At 35.8% G+C, this 10,171-nt stretch overlaps 1 long non-coding RNA gene across 1 annotated transcript in view; it reads left to right on the top strand.

Annotated features, from left to right (window-relative positions):
* LOC123864333 overlaps positions 1-3,199 on the top strand; it is a 4,130-nt gene extending 931 nt beyond the window's left edge. Inside the window, exons 1-2 of the long non-coding RNA XR_006795751.1 lie at positions 1-55; positions 174-3,199. The exon at positions 1-55 is cut by the window's left edge and continues 931 nt beyond it. This is a non-coding gene — a long non-coding RNA (uncharacterized LOC123864333). The remainder of the gene's footprint in view (positions 56-173) is intronic.
* The last annotated feature ends 6,972 nt before the right edge of the window (positions 3,200-10,171 follow it).

Below are 10,171 nucleotides of genomic sequence, written 5' to 3'. Positions count from 1 at the left end.
TTTTAACAGCATATTATATGCAGTATACTTAAGTGTATTTAAATAAGAATATTTTGTAGTAAATTGAACTTTTCGGGGGAGATTTTTATTTATGTATTTCTATTTACTCAGCTACTTTTTAACAGCATATTATATACAGCATATTATATACAGTATAAGTATATTTAAATAAGAAAGTAAGTTTTTCGTCAGAGATTTCTATTTATGTAGGTAGACAAATATAAAGCCATTCTAACTTGGGATTGGTGACGTCTCAAATTAACCCAACGGTAAGAAAGTCTAGTCTGCCTTGTTGAGCCGACATGGCAAATGATTAATTTTATTTTATTTATATCTACCTTTTCAATTTTTGTGTTTAAATTTTGATTCACATTCCACCGTGCCACAGGCGGGTCGAGCCCGTGCCGTGTCGATATATGTACTCATATTATGAGCTACGTAACGAGACTGTGGCCCGGTTTCGACCTACCGCTTAGGTTAGGTTCCAAAGCAGGGTACTCACCTAGCCGTATAGCATGTAACGTATCTGATACTGTATCAACCTGCAAGCCGCCTTTGTGTTCGCAGTGATACCGCCACTCGGCGGGTCACTGCGCTCCACGCGTGAGTGGCTCGCAGCGGGCTCATGCCTACGTACTCGATTCAGTACCAGATACGTTACATGCTATATGGCTAGGTGAGTACCCTGCTATATGGGCAGCCAAGGAGCTACGTAACAAGACTGTGGCCCGGTTTCCACCTAAGGCTTAGATTAGGTTCTAAGCGGAGCGCTGGGGAGCTAATGTGTTCAGTCGACCAATCATATCAGATTTTTAAGATGACGTGATAATTTTTTTACATCTGCATCATTAAGAATCTGATAAGTCGACTGAACACATCTCTGGTCCGAATTAAGTGGGAACCGGGTTTCATGGGAGACCGAAGCACAACGTGGCTCTGACACCGTGTAATGTGAATCATCCTTAATCAAGAATTACTGCGTTATTAGATAATTTTTATTAGAAATAAGTTTCAAATTAGTGTAGTAGACATTAAGTCTAAATCTTAGGGATTATTGGTAATATCGGGCGTAAGGCGGGTATACATTGACAGACATGATCCGAACGACACGCTATTCAAAAGTACTCGTAAAAGTTTAATTAAATAAAAATATTTTTATTTGTTTATTTATTTATGGATCTTCCAACTTACATATCTGATCTATTTATTGAAGCTTCTAAAAGGCTGCCGTGTTTCCACGGCCGCTGCCTATACATTTTCTTTTTTGAAAACATAGCATGGTATGTGTATGGCTTTAAATAGAAGCTTATTTCGTATGCTGGTCTAATTGTACATTTTTAACAATTTAATTATATACACTATAGTATATACCCGCCCTTAAACTGATTCAAAAAAATATATTATTAGGTATCTAGATTTTTCATGTTAGACTAGCAATGAAGATTACACATCCTGTGAAGGATTAGAATTCTTATTTAAATAAAATATCGTAAAATCTTTAGTTTAATCATTTGTAACCCACATACTTAGGGTAAGGTCAAGTGTCCACCATACGAAGTGGCAATAAAACTTGCAGATAATAGTTCTGGCAAGTCACATGCACTAATAAAACACTAACTTGCAACATGTCCATTTTAGCTTAGTTTCAGCAGGTGATACTTGTATAATTAAAGTGATATGACAGTGACAGCGTCTTCTGAAAGTTTTAATGCTAGTGGATACTTAGGGTAATTTTAGTTGGTATGGAGTGGTGATATTCTGTTCGATATATTCACATTCAATCACAATTTCTTAAATGATAAAAAAGAAAGTAATGTAATCCTGACAGAAAAATCTAAAATACCTGAAAATTATCAGTTACAATGTCTTCTTTTACTTGAGTTTTGGGGAAATAAATACACTAGTTAGATTGTGCAAAATGAACTTTTATTTTCCATTAAGAGTTGAAAAATACTAGCATAATATGAATATTACGTATTTGATAAATGGTTCAAGAATTCAAATAAGTTACCACCGCTAAATGCAAATTTTTCCGTTTTCTAATTTATTAGGCTTTTTTAATGGTACCTACCTTGTGGTATGCTCACCTTAACAGTTAAGCTAAGATTCAGTTATATTAATGGTATTGTGTGGTTAATTTCAAGCTGCTGCTTTGAGCAAATGTAAATTCGCGATAGCGCGGGTCACGTGTGGGTGTGTGGGGTGTCCCCCTGCCTTATACGCCGATTGCCATGTCGACTTGTCGCGAACTAAACATCCTTATTCCTGTTAAATACTAAGGCACGTCCACACCGCTAACCATAAATTCTCTAATTATTTTCGCCCAATACGACCTATAACGGAAGTTTTATCTGGTGTGGACGTGACTTTATATTACTTAAGTTAGGTACATTAATAGGCGAACAAAACGGTCGGTGTGATGAAATATTACAGCAGCAAAAAACTGAAAGAAAGCTCTTGAATTACATAATTATGCCAATTTGATCGAAATCACGAACTTTGGACTCAATTTTGGCATAGTCTTACTTGAAGATAAGTTCAGATTTGTATTTAGTGAGTCAAAAACATGTGGTTTAAAAAAAAAGTATTTTTAGCAGAAATGTAATTAGGTAACCGTTTTGCTCGCCGGTTTCCAATATATTAATGTCGCCGCTAGGTACCATGATTACTGATCTATACTTTTATTTTTACTATTTATCTGCTATGATAACCCACGGTTTATCTATTTTCTATTTAAAGTCTGTTCATCTTATTATGCCAGATTTATTGCCGTAAAAATTAAAAATTAAGTTTCAAAGATTTTAGTCTGGACAAGTTATGAAACTATGTTAGAAAAATAAATAGGTAAGTACAAATAAGTTAGTAGCAACCGATACTTTTTATGTTTATGTGGAGTCGCAAATAAGATTTTAATGGCATCTATGCTCATTGCTTGTACTTGCTCAAAAACAGAATTCATAGTTTTATTAACATTCCACATTATAATTATATGAAAACACAGCAGAAGCTTTTAGCTTTAGAAGTTTTTTAGAAGAAGAGTTTAGCTAAGTTTTACTTTTTACTACTTAGAGATTATTGAGATAGTATGTCACACATATTTTACACGAGAAAAGATATTTTTTTAGAAATTGAAATACTTAGTTATCTTTGTATAAATACCTAGAATCGTTAGTCTTTTACCTACCGCTCGTCCTTTTAAGGGCCTGCCGACATTATTCCTTTGAAAGTATTGTTATTCAACACCTATCTAGTCCTACAAATGACATCACAAAATTTTCAAAAAAATATGTACAATAGTTTGGTTAATGGTCTTTAGTTATGTGGAGTTTTTTTTTTCAAATAATCGTTTATTACGATAAATACACGAATCTTATACAATAGTAGCTTCATATAAGATCGTGTATCAACTTCTTTACCTGTGCAACCATGAAAGTAAATCTTACATTTAATAATAGGGAATATATATATGATACACTTTCGAAACGTATTTTATTGTATTTCGACATTCTTTATGAAAAATTCACATTTGGGTAAAATAATCCTAGTCGGCCCTGCGCGGGAGACGCGACGCATACGGCAGGCGCCCTTCAGACGTGGTGGATGTGCGCAATTTTTCCCGCCAATCGCTCTCGATTTACGGAAAATATTTTTTGTGTAATTGTAGCGAAATTATTATTTATAAATTATTGAATAAGGATGATTTGTTTTAGTTTTAAGAAACTTTTATCATCTAAATATTAGTGAACTCCATAGTAAATAGGTACTTAGTAGTGTTTTTTAGAGTTATTTCGTTGTTTTAAATTGTGTTAGGTAGGTACGAAGGTATCATAGTCAAATATCAGGATGCCGAAAATATCTCGACTAAAACGATCTCAACTACAAAAGATTGAAAGCATGAAAATCGCGTAAGTACCTACCTATCTTCCCATATACCTATTATTACATAAAAATATTGTGCGGCACACTTTTTTGGCCCGATCCCTGGAATTGAATCCAAAACCTTGTCACCCATAGTGGAACATTGAAACTCCTGACTAACTAGGTACTACTACTTACTATAAACGGCCTCGCCCCCGGCTTCGTACCTACGGCTTTTTTGAAAATAAATAGGTACAGCCTATGTCACTCAGGAATAATGCTTACCAGAAAGCAGTAGCTTTCTACTGATGAAAGAATTTTCAAAATTGGTTCAGTAGTTCCAGAGATTACTTCATACAAACTTTTCTTCTTTTTATTATGAACTAGTTGATGCCCGCAGCTTCGCCCGCGTGGATTTAGGTTTTTAGAAATCCCGTGGGAACTTTTGAGTTCCCAGAACAAAAGTAGTCTATCCGTACCGCGCGACAAAGTCTTTACTTGGTAAATATACCTTCAATATCAAGTTATAACCGACGACAGTTTCTAAATCCCATCCACTTTGGTGATCAGATCCCCTGCAGCATCAGGATTGAGGAGTTGGAATCTAAATTTTTTATAGAGCAATGTCGCAAAGTTCCTCTATCGATTAAAAAAAAATTTACTCAAATCGGTTCAGAAATCTCGAAGATTTCGGTATACATAGGTAGAAAAACAGAACTCCTTTTTTGAAAGTCGGTTAAAAAAGTAGCCTATGTTACACCCTGATGAATCCTCTACTTGTCTGTGAAAGTCCCGTCAAAATCGGTTCAGCCGTTCCGAAGATAAGTCTTTTCAAACAGACAGACAGACAGACAAAAATTTTAAAAACGTGTGATTCGGTTATGGTATCGTTCAAATAACCATATTATGAGCTTTATATGAGGTAGTTATTTCGAAATTACAGACAGACACTCCAATTTTATTTATTAGTATATAGATAAACACACACCATTCCTTGTTGCGTCATTCTTGTAAGCAGCTGGGCAAAATACTGTAAGTAGGTAAGTACTAAGTACCTACCTACCTACCGACACAGATTACAATAATGGTCAAAACTTATTTTATAAGTAGGTAGAGGTACCTATAAAAGCACCCCATAGTACGCGACAGGTAGACATGGCAATCGGGTAATGAGCCGCACATCACCCGCGCTATCCCGCACCGGGTTAGCGCGAGGGCTGTGCGGGTGAGTGGGACGTCCCCATCCCGATTGCCATGTCGACCTGTCCCGTACTATAGATGCTACTGTTATAATAACCTACCTCGACCTATCGCCGACTAAAGTTCGCGATAGGTCGAGATGGCAATTGGAATATGAGGCGGGGGGACGCCCCGCACACCTGCGCTCGCCCGCACCGCTCGCTAGCGCGGGGACTGTGCGGGTGTGCGGGGTGTCTCCACCCCGATTGCCATCTCGATTTGTCGTGTACGATATACCTTCATAATTATATTGCAAATTGTACGATAGGTACATAGGTAGGTTACTAACAACAGATTCTTTGTTTACTTTTATTATTTTAGTTGTAGTTTACTCACGCCCCGAGGGTTCAGTACTCAGGTATTTTTTCGAAATTTTACACGATAAATCAAAAACTATTGTGCATAAAAATATATAACTACGTAGTAAAGCCCTTTCACAATATTATGATACCCCACTTGTTATAAATAGTTACCTTTGAAATTTGAAAATACTAATTATTTCTTGATGGCATAAATTTTTAGGGTTACGTACCTCAAAAGGAAAAACGGAACCCTTTTTTTGACCTATCTCATAGCCAGCGTTTGCAAATCTAAGCATACGTAGGGACTGACAGTTTATGGGTTTTATACTATGTAGTGATGACGCAGAGTTTTCGCGGCAGCTTATGAAAGTGGCAGAGGCGGCAAATAAATAAAAAAGACAGAATACCTTGAGCGTTTTTTACCCGACTATGGCAAAGCTGAAAGGAAGGGTTATGATTTTAGCAGTGTATGTATGTATGTATGTTTGTATCCAGATTCTGTGTGTTCCACCGTAGCGCCTAAACTACTGGGCCGATTTTGATGAATGAGGTGTCAATCGATTCGTTGTAAAGGCCCGGGTGACATAGGCTATATTTTATACGAAAAAAATCGGCCAGATGGATGTTACATCAAAAAAGTGAGGGTCTTAAAAAAAAATAATTGCTATTGTGTCGAGTGAGATGTCCAATGAAAGAGGAGAAAATTTTGAGTTAATAAATATAAATATAGTTATTATTAAAATATACCAAGCGACAGAAAACCATTTTTTATTATAATTATTATTTCTTATTCAGCGCCACCTGTTGGTCATTCACGAGACCTCGGTTGGTCGTCGCATCATAGACAACGGAAAAGTTTCAAATAAAAAAAAAGTTGAAAAAACTATAACCCGACTACGGAAAAATGAGACAACTTGAACCCGACTTGGTACAAGTAAAATAAACTAAAAAGAAAGAAACAAAACAAAACAAAAACAAGATAGGTGCTTAGTGCTATCATCGTCTTCATCGTCTTGAGTAAGATTCAATACAAATGCCGTGGTCGTGCGTTGTCGATAGCAAAAAGAAAATATTCTAATTTGGTAGACAAATAAAATCATTGGGAATGCCGTCAATCAAGGATAAGAAATACGCTGTCGACAACGCACGACCACGGCATTCGTATTGAATCTTACTCAAGACGATGCACTAAGCACCTATCTTGTTTCTTTCTTTTTAGTTTATTTTACTTGTACCAAGTCGAGTTCAAGTTGTCTCATTTTTCCGTAGTCGGGTTATAGTTTTTTCAACTTTTATTTAAAGCAAAACTTCTTTACCGGTTTCAGAAATAGTTAGTACTTAGTATTATGTCGAAATATATAGCCCTACTTATTAAGGCAAATTTTAGGGAAATAATTTTTAAGCCAGTCTCGTTCCGACTCGAGACTGAATGACTATTAAACGCTTTTGTGTTTAGGTCGCCATTTTGATTAAGTGATTGCAAAATCAAGTGCACTCTGATCAAATTAATATTGCAGTTAGGTTATTTAAAAGATCAAAACTCTTGATAAGCTTCTACGCGAACATTTTAATAACTTATAAAATTAACTAAATTATTGTTGCCCTTAGGGCTTTCACATCTAAATTGACTTCTGAATTCTTTTAAGTGTAGGCATTTTGTAAATTTATTCATAACTCACAATCTGCACTCTCACTCGGCACTGTGGTCAAAGTTATGAGTGAAATTTAAAAATAAAATAAAAATATCTAAATCACTGATTAATTTTTTGAATCAGATTTAATTTTCAGTAACAAGTTAAATAATTTTCTGTGTTAAAATAAACTGATGAAAATCACTAATACTGCCTCACTTTTATAATACCAAACATATTCTATTTTCATATATTTTATTCATTCATAAATTTAATATAAAAAATATATACTTTTTATTACCCCTACAAAACCATTTTTATTTCTCACCAACCATCCTTGTGTATAAATTCAATTAATCCAGTTTGTTAACATGATCTTATTTATATACCTATTGCATTTAAGTGGGAGGTCCTGGGTTCGATATCAAGCCCCCGATCGAGTCAGTATTTTACAATTTCCAAATTGGCTCAGGTCTGAACTCTGAACGGGTAGGACACTGGTTTACATATTATTATCCTTTACCCTTTTTAGGGTTGCGGACCTTAAAAGGAAAAACGGAACCCTTATAGGATCTCTTTGTCGTCTGTCTGTCCATCTGTCCGTCTGTCCGTCTGTCCGTCGTGTCTGTCAAGAAACCTATAGGGTACTTCCCGTTGACCTAGAGACATGAAACTTGGCAGGTAGGAAGGTCTTATAGCACAAGTACAGGAATAAATCTGAAAACCCCGCATTTGGTTACATCGTTTGAAAAAAAATTAAATGTGCTTTGATTTTCAAAGTAAGGTAACTATACCAAGTGGGGTATCATATGAAAGGGCTTTACCTGTACATTATAAAACATATTTTTATGAATAACAGTTTTTGATATATCGTGCAAAATGTTGGAAAAAATACCCGAGTACGGAACCCTAAGTGCGTGAGTCTGACTCACACTTGGCCGGTTTTTTCAAATATCAATTGACGGATAGAACTTAAATGGCAAGCACTTTCTTAAATTTTATGCATTATAGCACGATTCAATATTGACTCTGAATGTAGTCTTAGTAAAGTCAAAGTACGCTTCACATCGTCACTTACTACCTACTGCTATTTACCAGGTGAGATAGCAAACAAGTGCTAATTTATAATTGAATAAAAAATATTAATTCAGGTCTTTTACGATATCAACACACATTAAATTTTCTCCATTGCCGCTTCTAACATGCTTTTGCTCTATGGAAAAAAAACCAACCGAGTGCGAGTCAGACTCGCGCACCGAGGGTCCCGTACTCGGGTATTTTTTTCAATTTTGCATAATAAATCAATCACTATTATGCATAATAAAAAAAACCCCCACCAATACTAAAAAATAAAAAATAATTTAATTTTTATCGAACACATTATTATGTATACAGAAGTAAAATGTAGTTCTATAGTATCATTTTTTGGATAGTAAATTAAATTGCTTTTACTATTTAGTGTTGATGGTTTTTAAGTTTTTTTTTATCTATTTTTAGGGTTAAGAAAAAACGGAACCCATAAAGGATCACTTTGTTGTCTATCTGTCCGTCTGTCCGTCGTGTCTGTCAAGAAAACCTATGGGGTACTTCCTGTCGACCTAGAATCATGAAATTTGGAATTTTGAATGAATATTTTTTTTGTGATGTAACCTCAAATTCAAGGTTTTCGGATTTATTCCTTTATACTTGTACTATAAGACCTACCTACCAGCCCAATTTCATGATTTTAGATCTACGGGAAGTACCCTATGGATTTTCTTGACAGACACGACAAACGGACACACAAACAGATAGACAGACGGTCAGACAACAAAGTGTTCCCAGAAGGGTTCCGTTTTTCCTTTTGAGGCACGGAACCCTAAAAAGCTAAGCGCATCGGTGCTGTGTCGTTTCTTTTTTCGCCAATGTTGAGGTTGTTAACTTGGTTGACCTGTAGCCGTAGTACAGTTTACCGCCACTAGATGGCGGTAAAAATTAAAGTAAATTAATGTCGAGGTGTAGAGGGGCGAGAGGGAACCAAATGCTCGAGGCCATTCGAAACTTGGAGCGTCTTAAATAAAATATATAATTACTTATTTAAAGAAAGTCTTTTTTTTATCCATAGCATTGACTTGACAGGCATATCTAGCACAATTTATGAGCACAATCATAGAGGTATAATACGTTCATGAGCACAATCTTTTATCACAGGGACCATTATGAAAAGGATGGCATCAGCCCCCCCCCCAATTTTGAATAAAATGGGTAGGTACAAAAACGTGTAAATATATCGCCGTATCTACACGACGTGCGCACGTTTCGAGTCAAGTGCAGACTCCCTATAAGAGTAAATATGTTCCTTGGTAGTTGGTACAGACTGTCTGGATAACTGGTCTGTAGAGACTGCGTCAAACACTACAATATTATACTGGGTTGACTTGCAATGTATTTGCCGCAATTCGTTGGAACATGTTGCTACTATGAAACACCGCATCTAGTTTACATTTATATCGCTGTCCGCTGATCACATTCCAGTGGCATTCCACATTTCATCCAAGTTCAATAACATCAATATGGCAACATATTCATGAATGAACGGAACCTAAAACTGGAGATTGACTTGTTACGATACGGTGATACGGCTACATTACAAACAAATGGTAAAGTCAATCTTCAGCTTATTGTTTTTTATTGCTCGGAGCTTAGAATATTATTAGTAGCGAAACGGAAGGTTTTGACTAAAGTAATAAAGTCATTGAAAGTAATGGTGAGTACATTTCAAATTGATATCGATCGAGTCAAATCGAGAGATCGGATCTGTGGCGGGTCCGCTCTCAGGGAGACCGAGATCCAAGATTCATTTGACTTCGTCTGTGTTGGTGTTAGCTGGCGCGCGTGCTCTGGCTTTTTGGAGTTTTTTTTTTGTTAAAATAGTTAAAAATGACTGAGAAACGCTCTAACCGGGTGCTGCGCGTGTGTATAGTATCGACTATTCTCACAAATTAGTCGATACTAGTATTAATTTCTCAAACTGGACCCTTTCCAGTAAACATTTTTATATAAACCTGTGAGGATGATATTGTTATTATCACAAATAAAATAACCATAAGCCTATGCGTTGTCATATTAGTTTACAAATTGCGAAAAACCAAAATAAATTTG

This window comes from Maniola jurtina, chromosome 4 (genome assembly GCF_905333055.1).
Source record: "Maniola jurtina chromosome 4, ilManJurt1.1, whole genome shotgun sequence".
Lineage (NCBI taxonomy): Eukaryota > Metazoa > Arthropoda > Insecta > Lepidoptera > Nymphalidae > Maniola > Maniola jurtina.
The sequence above is the reverse complement of the archived record's forward strand: the minus strand, read 5'-3'. Positions and strand labels throughout refer to the sequence as shown.